General features: G+C 41.8%; 1 protein-coding gene and 1 long non-coding RNA gene across 9 annotated transcripts in view; one reads left to right on the top strand and one right to left on the bottom strand.

The window, feature by feature from the left end:
- Positions 1-17,702, top strand: part of msi2b (musashi RNA-binding protein 2b) — a 279,565-nt gene that overhangs the window by 132,687 nt on the left and 129,176 nt on the right. The window lies entirely within an intron of this gene.
- Positions 13,191-14,214, bottom strand: LOC145431623 (uncharacterized). The gene is made up of 2 exons (XR_013911962.1): positions 14,020-14,214; positions 13,191-13,548 (listed from the first exon to the last, which is right to left on the bottom strand). It is a non-coding gene; the product is annotated as an uncharacterized LOC145431623 (long non-coding RNA).

Below are 17,702 nucleotides of genomic sequence, written 5' to 3'. Positions count from 1 at the left end.
AACCCTGCTCCGCTTTATTCCGCTCCACTACACATTGTAATGTTAACAGCAGGGCCCTGCAGCCCGACTGGGCCAGCGGTGCGCCATCCTGTCGGCTCACGTGCAGAACCGGAACATGTTCGCATCGAGCCTGTTGGTGAATTTTGCCAACCGGGCATTAAGCTGTGACATTACGCTAAAGTTGTTTAAATACTCCTATATCTTTAGTGACTAATGAATGGTCCACCCTTCCTTTCCTCCCTCGAGCCCATCGGGATGAGAGTCTGTCCACTTAAACTGGAGTGATAGAATTAGCTGTTGCAGCCTCTGGTGCAACGTGAGTTAAAATGAAGGAGGCTCGAGAGAGAGAGAGAGAGACAGAGAGACGTGGTGAGAGCGCGGCTATGAGCAGAAACGTGGTGTTTCCTTTCTCTTCGCTGGAAGTGCGTTGGATTCCTGTGCTTAATGATGTTCTTTCAGACAGCTGTTATTTAGGTAGGGGGAAAAAAAAGCTGAAATTCACTTTATAGCTGTCAGATTTTAAATATTAATATTTTATGGGGTGGCAGCTGGAACATTTAATGGCAATCAATAGATCACAGCAGGGGGAGATATTTTTCACGACGTGATCTGTGATCTGACAGACATTTTCCTTTTACTCTCCTAATTAATTTCGTCAGACACCCACGGAGACTTGCCGTGCTGTTGGCCGGTCTGCTCGCCGGCCACGGCTCCTGCTCTTTTGTCTAAACTGGCCTAGCTTTACCCAGACACAGACCACAGTACACCTCTAGGCTTCCCTTTCCTCCCACCTTAATGAAGGTGTTTGTGTAGCTGATAGACAAGCAGCCTCCACTTCTCCCCTCTACTGTATATGCCCTTTGCTTAGGGTCACAGCAGTCTTGATGAGGATGGGTGTTCCCCTATGAAATTGTTCATTTCCTGGATTTTTTTCTCAGTGCCCTTTTACCCACTCTGGTGTGGAAGATCTGACACAGTGGTTAGGTTTGGTTTGATGCATTTGCAGCAAAACTCTGGCCACCTTTCATGCTTCTGTGAAAACAGCCGGTTTGTGGGGTAGGCAGAGCAGTGCAGAGAAGCTCTTGAGTGTGTAAGTGTTCCGACTTCATTATATATCACGGCTGTTTTCAAAGCCAATCCTCAAACCTAAGTACAACGTCTAACGTCATTCTCTTAGTATTTAATGCAAGCCATTAAAAAAATGCAGGGCAGTTCCCTGAAGGAAAGGGTTTTGTATTTAGCTACTATAAAGCTACTCTGTTACATTATATTAGAAACTGGAATTTATTGGCGATGCTAGTTTCTTGACATTAAGGTACAATATCTGTGGTTTGAATCTGGACCCAGGTCCACATCCTCACTTTCCCTGCTATGGTATTTTATCAAATAAAGGGCAATAAATATTATGTATAACTATATATAAGAAAAGAACGTGAAAAACACTTTTCACAAGCAATATTAGAGAAGAAAAGGAAACATCAGAAAACAATTCAGATTCTTTCAATGTTGTAAGTTGTAGGCAACTGCCTGGGGATCCCCTTAGAGGTGCATAGACATCAGTGGGCTCCATGCTGAGAACAAGTAGCAAGCAATCCCAGTTGGGTGCTGATTCCACAACTCAAAAGACTATTGATCCTGCTCAGGATTTGACACAGTGTCGAGTATCATTTTCCCCCCTTACCTCTGACTCTGTGTTGTTCCTTGCAAAAAGTAGTTCTACTTCAGGATCCAGTTCATTTTCATTCCCGTGTAGTTTGCTGGATTAAACAGCCTACAGGTACGTGTCAAGTTTAGTCAGGAAAAAATAATTGAATTACAGCATGAACACAAAGTTTGTGCTATTGATTTTTTTCTCCCTGTAGTTTTGACACTTAATTTACATAATTGCCTTTTTAAGTCCCAGTGTTAACAATAATAACCATAATATTTTTATGGTATGCAAAGTCAGAAATGGCCCTACTGCACCTTTGGAAAATGGGACTAATTTTCTTTCACGTGTACAGTTGCAAAGGCTTTTAAATGTATATATTCTAGGTCACCCCATATGGCTAGGAGTAGGAGGTTCCATGTTCTTACCAATGGGGCAGATCTGAGTTTAGGCAGCTGGATTGATTGCTGAGACGGCCAGCAGAGCAGAGGAGGATCAGACATAGAGAGAGGTTCTACTAGATTACACAGGCCTTGTCTGAGCTCAGGATTTCCTCGCCTTTTGTTGTAGAACCTGGCTTGCCGAATAGCAGATCAAAGCTTCACTCGCAGCGTCTCACGTCGCATCATTTACACATCTGTGAAATGCACATTCATAGAGAAGACTATGAAACCTCTCCTGCATTCATTAATATAGAACTTTGACCAGAGACAAAGGTTAGGCGCGGGAGCGAAATGGCCTTGCTTTTAGAGGCGCATCCACGACAGAGTGTTTGAGTATTCACAACCACTCATTAATTCTATTTCCACTTTGAGTATTAGTTATTTGCTTTCTTCTTTTTACTCGGGCAAGCTCTCAATTCATTAGCCGATCTGCTGCGAATGTATTATTCAATGCTAGATTGGCATTGGCGAGAGCAGTGTGTTTACTATAGCTCATGAAATATGTATCTGTCGAATGGGCGTGCATGTAAGCAGCTGTGTGACAGCTCAGTCACGATGGGGTGGGGGGGAGGTTTCTGTGGCAGTCACTCAAGGACAATCCCTTATAGCTGTTGATTGTCGTGTTGATTGTCTTACATTAAAGCTGTGGTGTGCAGTGTAGATAACAAATTTACCTCAGGGTGTGTTTCTGTATCACGGATAACTTTTTTTCCCTCCAATTCCACACTGCACATTGAAAGATAAGCATGTTAACTCTTTTTTCTTGTTTTTTTTTTTTGTTTTTTTCTCTTGTTTTTAATGCACAAGCTACCCGGCCACCTAATTGATTGCTGGAAATGGAAAAGTGCACACATAACAGCAAACCACAAAGAAAATGATCAGATTTGTTAAAGTAATATTGAGGCCAGGACATCCATAAAGAGCTGTTTGTTAGATGTCAACTGCTGTAATTATAACAGAGCTGGCATGGCTGAAATTATATTGAGTGCCCTAATGGCGTCTGTGGAGAAAGAGCAGAGTAGGGGTCGCTTTTCGGGGCCCCCCGATGAAGTGGCTCACCACAAAGATGAATGATTGCTTTCTCTGCGAACTCCCGGGCTCATGGGTTGATTTAATTGAGTTGAATTAAACCTAAGCCCAGGTAGAAATGGAGACAGAGAGAAAATCTATGCTGTCGATCTATAAAAGCCTTTAAGGCTTCGATCTGGATTACGTAGATTATTTTCCTGTCTGGTCACAGTCACACTTCATTCCTGTCAGCGGAGTCTGTATTCCTTACTTACATATTGTTTAGGTGGGGGCATCGATGGCGGGTGCCCTCGGCCGGCTTTTGATGAGAAGTTACCACGAAGGTGTGATGGACGGAGAGCACGTTCATCACATTTGTCTAATCGCATTTTAAAAATTCACTTAAAGTGAAATGGGATCAACGAAACGGCCGTCTCACTTTAAAAAGAAAAAAGAAAAAAACTGGCACTGAAACTACGTGTGATATTGCTCTGGCACACCAATGAAGACACCCCTGTGGAGCTGCTTCTGCCATACAGTGCATCTACTATAAATATAGTCTGCTGACTGTAAAGTAATTTCATTGACGTAGTTACCGAATATGGTAAATGCATCACTTCCTGAATGTGCTGAGAAAACGCAGTGCTCAGAGGCCCAAAATGGAACAAACTGAGGAGAGAACAGACAGATTACTGACTAATCATAAAACACAATACAAATATATCTTTAATAGAAAAAAAACATAAGGACTATTGCTAAATGTATTTGACCTGAGATTCAGGCCTATAAAGCCTGAATTCTCTGCTGTAAAGCCAGTAAGCTGAACGTCAAGTTGTGTGCTCCTGTTGCGGTAGTGTGTTACGAGCACCTCGGCAAGTTATCCAATGGCGTTAAATGGAAATTTTAAAAGAAGGCACGTTGTAATTCGGCGATCAGTGGATGATTTGGGGCGGCCATTGCCGCCTGCCAACAGACATGAGGCCAAGCTGCCAAATCACCCTTAAAAGGAAGCCTGAGCAAAGGAGCTTATCTCAATGTGTTGGTCTTTCTCTGCTCCAGCACGTTTCACCATATGTACACAGAAGCAGGGGCCATGATCTCATACGTCTTTCCCGGGCCGTATTTGTCTTGGTGCTCTCTCTGCCTCTCTTGCTCTCTCTGTTTCATCACCGCTTCGGCCCCTTTGCTCCTCTGCTGCCCTACGTTTCTATTATGCTCCATAACAGGTTTGACATCTCCTATGAAAACACCTCCCGTTCTCGACAATTTCGAGATGGCACATTGACTCTTAAAATGTTATGATTAGCCGACATTGTTTGAGCTTTCCTTTGAGTAAAGCTGCTTAGGGGCAGCAGATAAAGCCATGTCGTAGTATAGTTATCTGCTACATTTCAATCCGTCTTTGTACCGTGACAGCTGAGATGATAGGCGGAGAGGAGAAGGCCAGGTGATCCTATCCTGCTATATTAATTTGAAGTTGAGCCTGTCATATTGTTTGTGAGATGGGACTGGAAAGCTCGAGCCCTGCTGCCCAGCCTCTTGATCAAACGAAACATAATACACCCAATGTTGAATTATTCTGCGTGCCAGGGTTATATTTGCTTTGGTGTTAAATCAGAGTCCTTCTGTTTCCTATTAAATAATAAAAAGCATACTGCTGTGTTCAGTAGAGGTGTCACAAAGGAGGCTTTGAATGGATGTGGCTTCTGGTTGCGTTCGCATCAGCTTGAAGCTCCACAGCAACAGCTTAGCCAGGCAGCACAGGAGCCCGTTTGAAATTACGACAGACCTCAGGCCCAAAGCAGTCCTTGAAAAGTCAGTGTGGATCAGAGCGGGTTCTTTTCAGACATTGGTTGGTCTTTAGAACCTACTGAGGGCTGTTGCTTGCACACATCTTTATTGAAAACGCATGTCTTCTGTGTCCTTTCCAGAGGCAACAATGGAAAACTGGACTAGTGGTGTTTCTTTTTTTCTTTAAATTTTGAATTTCACTTAAATACACATTGTTCCATTTTTGTTAAATTTAAAATATGTGTCATACTGTTGCTGACAACAATGCTAATCCAGAATATGTGTGTCAAAATACATATGTGTAAACAGTAAGGTTACCACGTGATCCGTGCGTGCACCCATGCAACTAATGCTCCACCTGTCGCCTGATGGAAAGGGCACATGTTACCCGGAGTAACACTGGAGGAATACTGTCTGGCTCTCCATGTTTGGTTCCAAAATAGCAACCCTTAGTCATCTGAGCTCTGTGTGTTTGCAAATACTAGATGCATAGGGGTTGTTCAGACTCAGCACATCTTTAGTTATTTATTGATTGGTTGATTTGGGCACTTCTTGTGTGTCCTGCTGAAATTTTTAAGGAATCATTAACTTGTTTGTAAAACGAAGATGTATATAAGTGAGGGGCAGAGATGATTAAATATACATGCCATTGCATCATCCTGAATTGAATTTTCCAAATTCGACTCTGTGGGTTGCAGTTAGAGTCGTGGACAATTTAGGCTGGAAGCTTGATGTGTGGCTTCTAACATTAAGGCAGAAGACAGCCTTTCCACTGCTGCTGTATAACACAACCTGCTTGTTTGCATCCCTACAGCTGGAGTTGTGAAAATAGAGTTGAAGAGAGATCTGTCAGTGTGCAGGAAGTTGATGGATTCATGACTTCTGCTAATGAGCCACTTTCAACTTTTAGTCAAAGTACATTCTGACACAAGTAGATCAGGGTGTAATGAAAAGATGGTGGATAGACTGAGGGGGAAATGCTGTAGTTTTTTGGTTTTGCTCGATGGCACAGTTACTTTGGGCGCTTGCTTTAAATGTAATATTATTACTCCCTTGTGTTATATACCTCCACGGTTGAAAACTTTTTCTCAGCTGAAACCTTTCCAACAATTATAAAAACGGATTTTTTTTTTTTTAATATACTCATCATAACTTATCATTTAAAAAAGATTTGGGTTGTCCACTGTCCATGCATCAACATGAGTAAATGGTGGCCTAAAGTGAATTCTAACATTAGTTTAAATGGCCTGTATTTATATAGCGCTTTACTAGTCCCTAAGGACCCCAAAGCGCTTTACATATCCAGTCATCCACCCATTCACACACTGGTGATGGCAAGCTACATTGTAGCCACAGCCACCCTGGCGCACTGACAGAGGCGAGGCTGCCGGACACTGGCGCCACCGGGCCCTCTGACCACCACCAGTAGGCAACGGGTGAAGTGTCTTGCCCAAGGACACAACGACCGAGACTGTCCAAGCCGGGGCTCGAACCGGCAACCTTCCGATTACAAGGCGAACTCCCAACTCTTGAGCCACGATCGCCCAAGTTTACACACATTTAACAGTGTATGTGGTCAGTGTATATACTGATGTGGACAGGTGACACAAGTACTTACATTCAGATGTTTATTCAAACTTACTTATTAATACCCAATTCAGAATAAGCAGTTCTAACTCAGAAAATAGATTCAGAAATCTCCTAATTAGTGTTTACTGATTGTAAGTAAATAAAGCTGTTAATGGTAAATGATCTGTTACACACAAAGTCCTTTTTTACTCTAAGAATTCAAAACGTCTTTTACTACAAGCCACATTAACACATCCACACACATATTCGTGCAGGGATTTAATTGGTGCCTTTAAGCACTTTCTAACTGTCACTCACACACACACACACACACACACACACACACACACACACACACACACACACACACACACACACACACACACTCCAATGAAGGGGTTCAGAGCAACCCTTAGTCAGAATCTTGCCCGAGGATTCAACATGCAAACTGGAGCCAGGCATCAATCCACTGACCCTCTGATTGGTGGACAAACCCTTTGTATCTCCAGAGCAGCAACCGCCCCCAGCAGTTGTTGTACATTAATTACAATCTAAATATATGTGTTGTGCCCTAGTTGATAGAGCTGTTTCAGTTCCCTGCCTGTCCTTTTTCTGGCTAAAAAAAACCAGCAGCTGCAATGTATAGGTGTGGATCATTTACACCAATCAGGCATAACTCTGTGACCACTGACAGGTGAAGTGAAGAAGACTGATTATCTCTGGTCCATGGGAGGAACAGTAGTGAACCAATGACAGGGTCATAGGCGGCCAAGGCTCAGTGATGTACATGGGGAGCGAAGGCTGGCCCGTGTGGTCCAGCCCAACAAATGAGCTGCCACAGAAAAAAGTTGATGCTGGTTCTGATAGAAAGGTCAGAATACACAGTGCATCACAATTTGTTGGATATCTGGCTGCATAGCTGCTGACCAGTCGGGGTACCCATTCTGACCCCTGTCTACTGCTGAAAGCACCAACAATGGGCATATGATCATCAGAACCAGAACAATGGAAAAAGGTGTCTCAGTAACTTATTTTGTTTTACATCACGTGGATGGACGTGTTCGTGTGGGTCACTTACCTGGGAAAACACCTGGCACCAGGATGCACTATGGGAAGAAATTTAGCCCCCAGAGGCACGTAGATGCTTTTGGTAATGTTCTGCTGCGAAACCTTGGTGTCCTGTGATTCATATAAATGTTACTTTGACATGTACCACCAACTTAAGCATTGCTGCAGACCATGTTCACCTTTCATGGTAACGGTATTCCCCGATGGCTTTCAGGAGTGTAATGTGGCCTGCCACAAAGCAAAAATGGTTTAGGAATGGTTTGAGGAGTGCAACAACAATGAGTTTGAGGTGTTGATTTGACCTCCAAATCAAGCATGTGTGGGATGTGCAGGACAAACAAGTCCGATCCATGTTGGCCCCACCTCGTAAGTTACAGGACTTAAAGGATCTGCTGCTAATATCTTGGTGCAGATACCACAGCACACCTTCAGGAGTCTAGTGGAGTCCATACCTCGACAGTTCAGGGCTGTTGTGGCAGGAAAAAGGGAGACCAACACAATATTAGGCATGTGTACGTTGCTCACTATAAGGTTTATAGGAAAGCAGTGCTGCAAGAATAACAGTTCTCCATAATAAATGTTTTCTTTTGTAATAAAATACTAAAAGTTTTGATGTGCAAATAACTCCAAATCTAACACAGATTATGTTCCCCATTCCTCACTGAGGTCCTCATTATTTACATCACATGCACTTTGACAGTTATTAGTCAAAAATTAGGACGTTATTGTGGGAAAACTCTTAAAGTTAATGGCATATTAGTTGTAAATGAAGGCAATAATATGTGTTTTGTAATCACTAATTAATATAAAAAGCTCCTGATATGCATGGTAATAAGCAACTAGTTAATGGTGAATAAGAGTAGATTAATATAAAGTGCTGCCAAAAATCATTCATTCAGGATAAGAAAAATTGGATCTGATGGGATAAAAACGCCGATCCACATGTCTGAAAATCAGGTATTTCCAGCCCGTGTAAAGCAGCATGAAAAGATGCAACATTTAACACGTGTATGGCAAAATAGGAGATGTTTTTAAAGATTGTGACAAATAACAGTTTGTGGCAGCCTAAATGTGTAGAGAATAAAAGAACTGGAGCCAGAGTTAATAAGAACTGGAACCGATTAACATGATAAAATCTGAACGATAGCCATAGTTACCATGGAGCTTATATAGATGAGAATGCCTGAAGTAAATGCATGCAAAACTGTGATACACTCATCACAATTTTGACTGCATTTGACAGAGTTTTTAAGTGCCTTTAGTTTGCATGCATGTGCGCGCACTTGTGTATTTGTGTGTTTCCCTGTTTTACGTGTGTGCATGCTCCCAGAGGGGAAACGGGCTGTGTGGGGTGTTATCTGCTTCTGCAGAGGGTGACAGCTAATCACCAACCCTGACAAACACTGGGGGAGAGGGGAGGGAAGAGAGAGGGCGAGATGACAAATGAAAGAGAGAGCGAGAGAGAGGGAGAGGAGATGGCGCTGGGCAGGGGGATTGGCATTTGAATTCCACTGAGTAACCACAGAGCGATTCGGATCCTGTCATCACATCCTCTGTATGAGTTTGGACCTGAGCTGGACAACCGTGCAGCCTCCCACCTAGCCCACTGATAACTAATAAACCCCCATCAGTAAAGGTACACATCGAGATAAGAGGCCGCTGAGAAAACATTGCGACAATTCTCGATGAGTTGAATAAATCTGTGTTTGCCAAGAATGTCAGCAGCAGCTTTGATCTCCTACCTGCTGCTTGCAAATTCCCAGCCTCGTGGAGAATCTGCAGAAAAGGTTCACGAGCTGTCTTTATTGCAAAGCAAGGCATCTTTTCAAGTGGTACCTTGTCTGCTGTAAAGACATTGCCATGCACTTACGGTATATGCTAACTCCGCCATTAATCGTATCCATCGTCATACGTTAAATGCACGTGTAGATAGGGGGCGTTTTTTGCCTTGCAGATGGGCTGATGCGCGCTGAGTTAGTGCGAGCTGCTGGTGTCGCCTGTTGACACAGAGATCAGAGGGCTGTGAGAGATGGAGAGATGCTGTCATGAGATGGCGGCAGGCAGGCTGCACTGGGAGAGGGGAAGAGAGACGAGACGAGGCGAGGCTGCTCTGGTTTTTCAAGGAAAATTTTAAAGAGGGATGGGGGGGTGTTTTTTCTGTCTGTTATCATTGTAGGTACACATACCCATTAAATATTTAGTAAATGCTAGAAGGTTACAAATCATAGCAAAATATCACATCACCAAATTTTCCAGTACGATTTGAATAGTCTTTGAATGTTTTCTTCTGGTGCAAATATCGACGTTAATGATGGCTCCGTTTGATTATGAAAGAAAAAGCAGGGCTGCCTGGTGGTCCGGTGGCTTCTGGACTTCCTGCCAAAGCCAGCGTGGGCGGCATTATTCGGACCAACTGGCGGCTGTCCGGGTAGCCGTGATGGGTGTCATGCTGGGGGCCTCCATACGGGTAGACCCTCATCTGCTCACAGTGTCACACCTCTCGCTGCTTTGCTCTCTCTATCTGACCCTGTCACCGAGGCACAGAGTGACAGATCCAGGCGGAGAGAAACCACGCAAGAGACAAGGGAGTGGGTGGCACATCCTTTTAGATACAGGCATAGCTGAAATCGTTGCTAAATAAAATCAAAGATAGCTGTCAGATGCTTTTACCGAGCACACTGGTTGAGAGCACGCAAATGGCACTATCAGTGAAGAAGTCAAAGGTCCACAGCTACTCGAGAATTGAGGTTGTCATTCACGTCTTTAAGAATACAGTGTAAGTGCTGTCTGTTTAACAGGCACAGCTCACTACCAGCTCTCATGCAGTACAGACCAGACATATAGCTGCATGTTGAGATTAATATCGTTTTTCCATGTTACCGCTTGTTGAGGTATATGGGAAGCAGCGTGAGGAGTTGGAGGGTTAATGTATCTTATCCACAGACCTACGGTGGTCTGGTGGTGGGTGACCGCCACACATCTGGATTTGAGGGCGTGCACATCTGCATCTGTGTACTTGTGCCGCATCGGCCGCTAATGACAGCTGGCATTTGGCCACTATCAGTGGATCGTTAATTAGTATTGAGAGGTTTGGGGGAGAAACACAGATTCCCCTCTATCTCTAAAACAGATGTGTTCTTGATCCGCTAACCTATCTAGGCTGAGCGCATGCACACAAATACACTCTCATGGACGCGTATCCTGTCCGTCCATAGCTTCCCTGACATATGGAGATAGTCTGTAAACAAGTGGCTCTCGGAGTAATATTGACAGCAATATCTATCACAACTTGGAATCAACAAACAACAAAACAACTCAGAGTTTAGAAAAATAAAAAGCATAAGTGAAAATAACAACAACAAGGTAAACAGCAGGGGCGTATGACGCACTCGGCTCACAGTTCAGTTTAGGATACAGGGATTAATGTTTGATGCATTCTGAATATTCTTCAGGATTAACTGAAAGCAAACAATGGCTTTTCCACCTCTTTCTCAAACAGAAATACAAACCTGCATTCTCCTAATGATGATTAATAATTTTCATTAGCGAATAATGTGCCAATTACTTTCTTAATTAGCAAATTTATCACTTGCTCTACAAGAATATAAACAACAACACTTAAATTTACAGTTCAGAGCCCCCAAGGTTATGCTGTGACATTTGAAGGGAAAGCAGAGAAATGTTCACACTTTTGAAAAAAGCGGTCATTGCTGCTGCTCACTTATCGCGATACTTGATTACCTTGTTGCAGATTTATTTTTATGCCTCAGTTTTAAAGGCTTCTTGTGGATTTTAAGTCAAACAAATACAATAGTACTATGTTCAATAAAGAAAAAGAACAAATGCCTGCACGCGAGGATTCCCCCAACACCTGACATCAAAGAGGAAAGAATAGCAACTCGAGTGTTTCTCCAGCGGACGAAGAGCAGGAATCAAATGATTTTCTGTTTATTTTCTAAAGCCAACCTTTAACAAATCTCTACAAACTCCCAGACACTGGAGTAAAACATTATTATAGCTCCCACTAATGTCAGAGCCTTTGTCTATTCATTTAATTGTAGCATACTTATCCTGATGGAATTGCTCTGTGACCTTTAGTATTTTTATTTCTTCAGCCCTTATATTTGCTAAGTGATGGTATTCTGCCTGATTAGCGCACCCTCGTCCCCCCAGACACACACACTCACTTACACACACAGTTTCAAAACACAATGTATTCACTCCCAGAACCCCACTCCCATTGTTCTGCTTTATAACACTGGGAAAGGAGCATCAGTCAAGTATATTAGCTGGATCCTATTACTGTCACCAGATTGCCTCTCTGAGCCATCTTAAAGAGCCCCCAGACAAAACTTCCTGTCATGTTAATCCAAGCTTTAATAAATAGAGGGATGTGTAACCATATTCAAATAGGGGCTTCCGTATTTATGCTGACAAAGAGAGACGGGCTATCATGAAATGACAGATGAAAGTGTTTTGCATGAAAAGGAGGAGGGGAAAAAAAGTTTTTATCGACGCTCATTCTCCCCCATTCTGGGGAGGAATGTCAAATTATTGAAATGGTCTTATAAAAAAGAAAAAAAAAGCGTAACCCTAATCTAAGTAAAACACTGCAGGTATTAGGGGTGGTGGCCATTGTGAGTGAAATTAATGCTATTCACTTGAGCCTAGCAGTTCATTTTATCCCTCTTGTTCACCTATTAATATCAAAGTACATAATACACACCTTGTCTCCTAAAAGAGATTTATGGATCGGACTCATGAACAGTCATTGAGCACTTTCACTAATTCATGGACACAAAATAGTCCATTGTTGAGATTTTATTTTCCGGCTGGTTATTAACACAATTAGTAAATGGCTTATTATGTGAGGCACTTCTGGCTGTGTCTTTTAGTTAAGCTGAAGCAGTCACAGGGCTACAGTGGAAGCCTTTTGCTTTCCTGAGTATACTCAAACACAACAAAGTGAACTAAAAGCGACCTCTCCCATTCAAGGCCACCTCTTAGATTCACATGTGAAGAAGAGCAGACACTATCACAGAGAAGGACAAGCACTCATTCAGACTAGGTTAATTTCTATCTAGTCATTTCTCCACTGGAGAAAAGAGCTCAGTTAAGCCGGCATTTCACAACTCCATATCAGTGGTGAAGAGATACCTTATTTCAATAATATGCCTATCAAAACTGTACGTAAGACCCTATCTTGCAAGTAACTTATTAGTGTAATAGTGTGTATTAAAAAAAATAGCAGGCCTCGTAACTAGGCCTGATATTCTTGTATAATCAAGCCCCATTTTATCTTAAAGACCTAATAGTACCATATTACCGCAATAGAGCTCTTGACTCTCAGACTACTGGCTTACTAATGGTTCCTCTGGTATTTAAAAGTAGAATGGAAGGCAGATCCTTCAGCTTTCAGGCCCCTTTTCTGTGAAACCAACTCCCAGTTTGGATTCGGGAGACTGAAAACCTCTCTTTTACTTTTAAGATTAGACCTTAAAAAACCTTCCTTTTTGACTAAGTATATAGTTAAGGCTGAATCAGGTGATCCGGTACCTTCGCTTATGTAACACACGATACTTTACCACTACTGAATGTAGAGAAAGTTAGGATCTTAGGCTTATGGCCTCTAGGAATCGACTAAGGAGCGAATGACACACAGCTAAAAGAACAGTCAACATTTATTCAAAACAAAACCAAAAACAGTCATTCAACAGTTCACAACAGTTCACAACAGTTCCAATTGTCCATATTTGTCAGTCTGTGTATTCAGTTTTAGAGTTCAGAGTTCAGTGTTCAGAGTTCTTTTCAGTCTTTTCAGTTCAGGTGTGTGAGTGTGTGTGTATAGTGTTAATGTTAGTAGTACTACCCGGGTAGTGTATTGTTCTGAGATCTCATAAGCTTATCTGTCAAGAAGTAACGCAGTTGTCACTTCTAAGTAGGCTGGAAATCTTTCCTGCATCGCAGCTGGGGATCCGGAATCCTGGCTCGCAACTTTAGACTCCAACAAAAAAAACCAACCTGCACAGGGCAGTGAACATATTTTACATGAATATCATATAACAACTTAATCAACACTAGTGACCAAATGTCTCTCACTCTTTGTATATAACGACTTAATGCAATCAATAATAAAATTAATCAAAGAACCTTAAAACAATTTCCACATCATACAAATTTAACTCAAATCTCATATTTTGTGAACAGCAGTCACATCAATCCAATGAATTGAGAGAATGTACATTACTGATGCACGAGGAAAGTGCAAAACGTGGTCGCAGTACTATTTAGCCAAAGACTGCTCATATTTATCATCTCATTACAATAAATAAAACTTACCTACTAGCTTCCAAAGAAATATTTCCGATTGGCTTAAAACATTCACAAGTGAAGAAATAAAAAGATAATACAGCACTTAAAAGGAACACATGAAATTTACATTATACTGAGCTAACGATTAGCTTGCTATGCTAGCGCAGTTAGTCAACTCACCGGAAATGAACAAAAAACACAAAAACAGAGGTACATCAGCATCAACAAAAAGTGTCCGCGTTTCCCAACAAGCGGAAAAGTAAAATCCAATTTGTGTCTTCACACACAATCCTTGTTCAAGAAAAAGGTTAAGGAAAAACTCTGTGAGTAGCTCCGACCAGCATACGTAGCCTTAGCGCTATTCTCCTTCTCTATAGTTCTCAACTCAAGTTCACAAGCACTAAACAATCTCATAGTGCCACCTACTGACATTCTTGGGGAACAGCAGTTCATTTTCATGAGGCAGATTTTAGGTGGGTTACACTTAGTTATGCTGCAATCCATAGCTTTCACATGACATCAGAGCTACTGGGACATCCCGACCTTGAGGGCAAAAGCAGCACTGCAGTTCTTTGGCCTATAGCCATCCTTTGAACATCTTTGAGTTTAACTTAAATGCCAGATAGTTGCTGTGCTCAGTTACACCAATCAGCATCAGAATGTTGTAGGGTAGGGCACCAACATGTGAACAAACCTCTCCTGAGTCTGCATTACACGCCAGATCGCACCAACCGCTGTTTCTCCACAACAACCCAGGCTGTCAGTGGTGGCTCATTTAAGCGGTAGGAATGGTTGACCTGACAGGCGAATATATGTGGTCATCTTTACAAATGAATAGTACTGGAGCTTTTCTGGCCCTACACTGTAAAAGTCCAAGTAAACAAAACGTAAGATTTATCTGTGGTAGTTTTAAGCTAGCTGTTTTGTTGTTGTGACTTGGCTCTGTATAAATAAAACTGAACTGAAACTAAATTTAATTGACTCTGAGTTAAAGTCTAACAGGCCTATACTCAATATTAGTAAATGTTGTTAAGTATGCTGCAGTTACATTTAGAATAAAGCTTTAAGAAACAGAGGTTTTGCTGCCTCACTGCAGTTTAGCCCAGTTATGAAATATTGATACCAGTTTTATTCGTATTCCTTCTAGTTTGCACTATGCAGACAATTAGATAAAGATCTTATCAGCAAGCAAGGTGAAAAGTTTCTCAGACAGTTTTTCTGTCAGTCACTGAGGCATGTCACTGGCATATTACCTGCATGCTAATTCTGACTAGTGCTAAAAGTTGGAATGGTTCGAAATACTCTTTTAGCAACACAGTGAGCCTGATTTAAGCAACTGGATCTGCGTAGGTGGCATTTATAATAGAGTTTTAAAACAGGCTCTTTATGTTTGAAAATGAATGGGAATGGGGCTTCTAAGAAAGGTGCTGAAAAAAGGTTTAATCATTGGTAGCTGCTTTTATGTTGGCATAAACTGTCTGCACACCTTTACTGCTTCTGCAATGAAAACCGAGAGAGCAACAGCAAAAACTTTAAGAGGGACAGTAAAAGGGACGTTGGCTGAATATTTGAATTCCAAAATATAGTAAATAATGAAATGAAATATCAGCAACAAGACGGCAAATGGAATATGGGAAAAGTTTTTGAAGTGAATGAACTTATTATGTATTCAAATGCATTTAATAGAAGTTGTGTACCCTAATGCCACTTCAATCCTTTTCATCTTCTGCAATCTCCTCATATTAAGTCCAGTTAAACAAACCTCTCCCCGGCCATGTCTTTAACCTTTTTGCAATGTGTTTTCACTCATCCTCCCTAAACTATACTGCATCCTCTGACCTTTCCACACCCTCTGGTCAAAGGTGCTCCGAGCTATATATTTACAAGAAGGAGGGGGGAAAAGGGGGGTGCAGAATGTCAAACTTGTTTTGTGTGTTTGTTTGTGCCTTTGTCCATGTGTGTGTCTGCTAAAAGAGGAATCTGATTGGCTTTCTAGGAGGAAGGACATCATTTTAAATAAGTCCTCAATGTTAAACTGTTTGCTGTAGGGCTTAGGGATTGCTCACCTCTCCAAATACTATTTTAGCTTGAAAGCATAATATTTCCCAGCCTGAGCTTTCACATGGGAGAAAGAGGGAGGGCCCTGGTGCAGCAGTTTCATGGAGGTGGCTTGCAGGCATACTCCATTCTGACAGAATGAGGAGGCACTCTGCAAGAGTGTGGCGGAGAGGAAAGGGGCCCTATTAATAAAATGACTCCATAATGGGTAGTTCCCTGCAGCTTGGCAAAGGAAGACAGGCGGATTGATGGACGAGACCAAGTCCTACTTCCTCAAGCATACTGAGCTCAAGTGTGTGGACATGCCTCTGTGAGGCCAAACAGAGGGCCAGACCGAGCAATATACCGAACTTTAGTTGACACAGGAAGGAAGAACCTGAGGTTTCCTTCTGTGTAATGGGGTCACAGTGGCTGTTTTAAATGAGAAACACACAGCTTTTAAGACCAGTCTGAAAGCTGACTTTTATCCTTCATGAAATGTTGAGGCTATTTTCCATATAATACAATCTGCTCAGTATCACAGATGGTTGGTTTGGAGGGTGGACGTCGAAAGAATGTTCCTTAATTGTAGGTAAACAAGACTCCCTGGGTGACAGTGTTATGTTTCTGTAGTGCATAATTGGGATTACTTAAGAATAAAACATTGTTTTGTATAGAAATTTGGTTCAATTACAAGAACAGGGTGTCAGAGTATGACTCATTGTTACCTCCATCGTTTTTTTCTGTGGGAGCCTAGATGTGTGGAGTTGTGCTAATAAAATATTTTTGTGGCACAACAGTGCTACAGTCTGCTCTAACAATACAGCAGCCTCCTGAAGGCATCACTCCATCATCCTTTTATTACATTTCTTTGTAACAGTACATTGATTAGAGTGGCCTCAGCATGACTGTCTTTTTAATTGTGTATTTGCTGATCTGAAAGCTGCTCAGAGCTCCGTGGTAGGATCTGTTCTAACCATTTCAACAATGCTCTAAGGCATTCTCGACACACAAAGCAAAGTTCATTGTTCGAATATACATCAGTTTGTATCACCATAGCGACCTCCTTGGATGCTGAGCAGGGGACCTCATAAATATGTAATCCTGACAGATTTGAGGAATTGTCCTCCTCAACTGTTTCTCTCAAGCCATTTTGTTAATGTCAACAAGAGGGAAAGTTAGTGGAATAAGCAGTGACAATGCGCCAGTGGTGTATATCATTAATAATTACATACACAAGAATTTCTGTGGAATAAATGCTGAAAAACACAAATCCGTCTGTTGCTTCTGTTTTTCAGCAGTGGATATAAAAATAATAGATGAAGCGTGTATACTGCCAGCTAGTTTCCTTTGTGGAGCTCTGTGGTTGCGTCACACTGTGTATTATACAGAATATAGTGTAACAGGTAAGACTTTGTATTTGCCAATCAAACGTGATTGATTCTGATTAATATGTTACACTTCTAGGGCAGCCTTGCAGCACCTTGTGTTTTCTGTCCAGTAACAAAGTATTTGTCCCTTTAAATCTGTGCAAATTGGCATTTCTTAAATTTTTATTTATTTATTTTCAAAAGAGTTAAGGAATAAAGTTTTGCTGGGGGAAACTATGAAACAGACATATTTACTTAAAAGAAAAAAGAGAGAGAAATATGGTAGACAGAGCAGACAGCAGATAAGCTTCTCTTCACCCCGACATCGCTGTGCTTTTTCTATCTGTATGTGTGTGATGTGTGTGTTAAGTTTGCACTCTAGCCGTGCATTTTTATCACTTCTGCGGAGGGTTGCCACTCATCCATTATAATAAGGAATATTCCTTTTGGGAAAGA

Source organism: Astatotilapia calliptera, chromosome 10 (genome assembly GCF_964374335.1).
Source record: "Astatotilapia calliptera chromosome 10, fAstCal68.1, whole genome shotgun sequence".
Taxonomy (NCBI): domain Eukaryota; kingdom Metazoa; phylum Chordata; class Actinopteri; order Cichliformes; family Cichlidae; genus Astatotilapia; species Astatotilapia calliptera.
The sequence above is the reverse complement of the archived record's forward strand: the minus strand, read 5'-3'. Positions and strand labels throughout refer to the sequence as shown.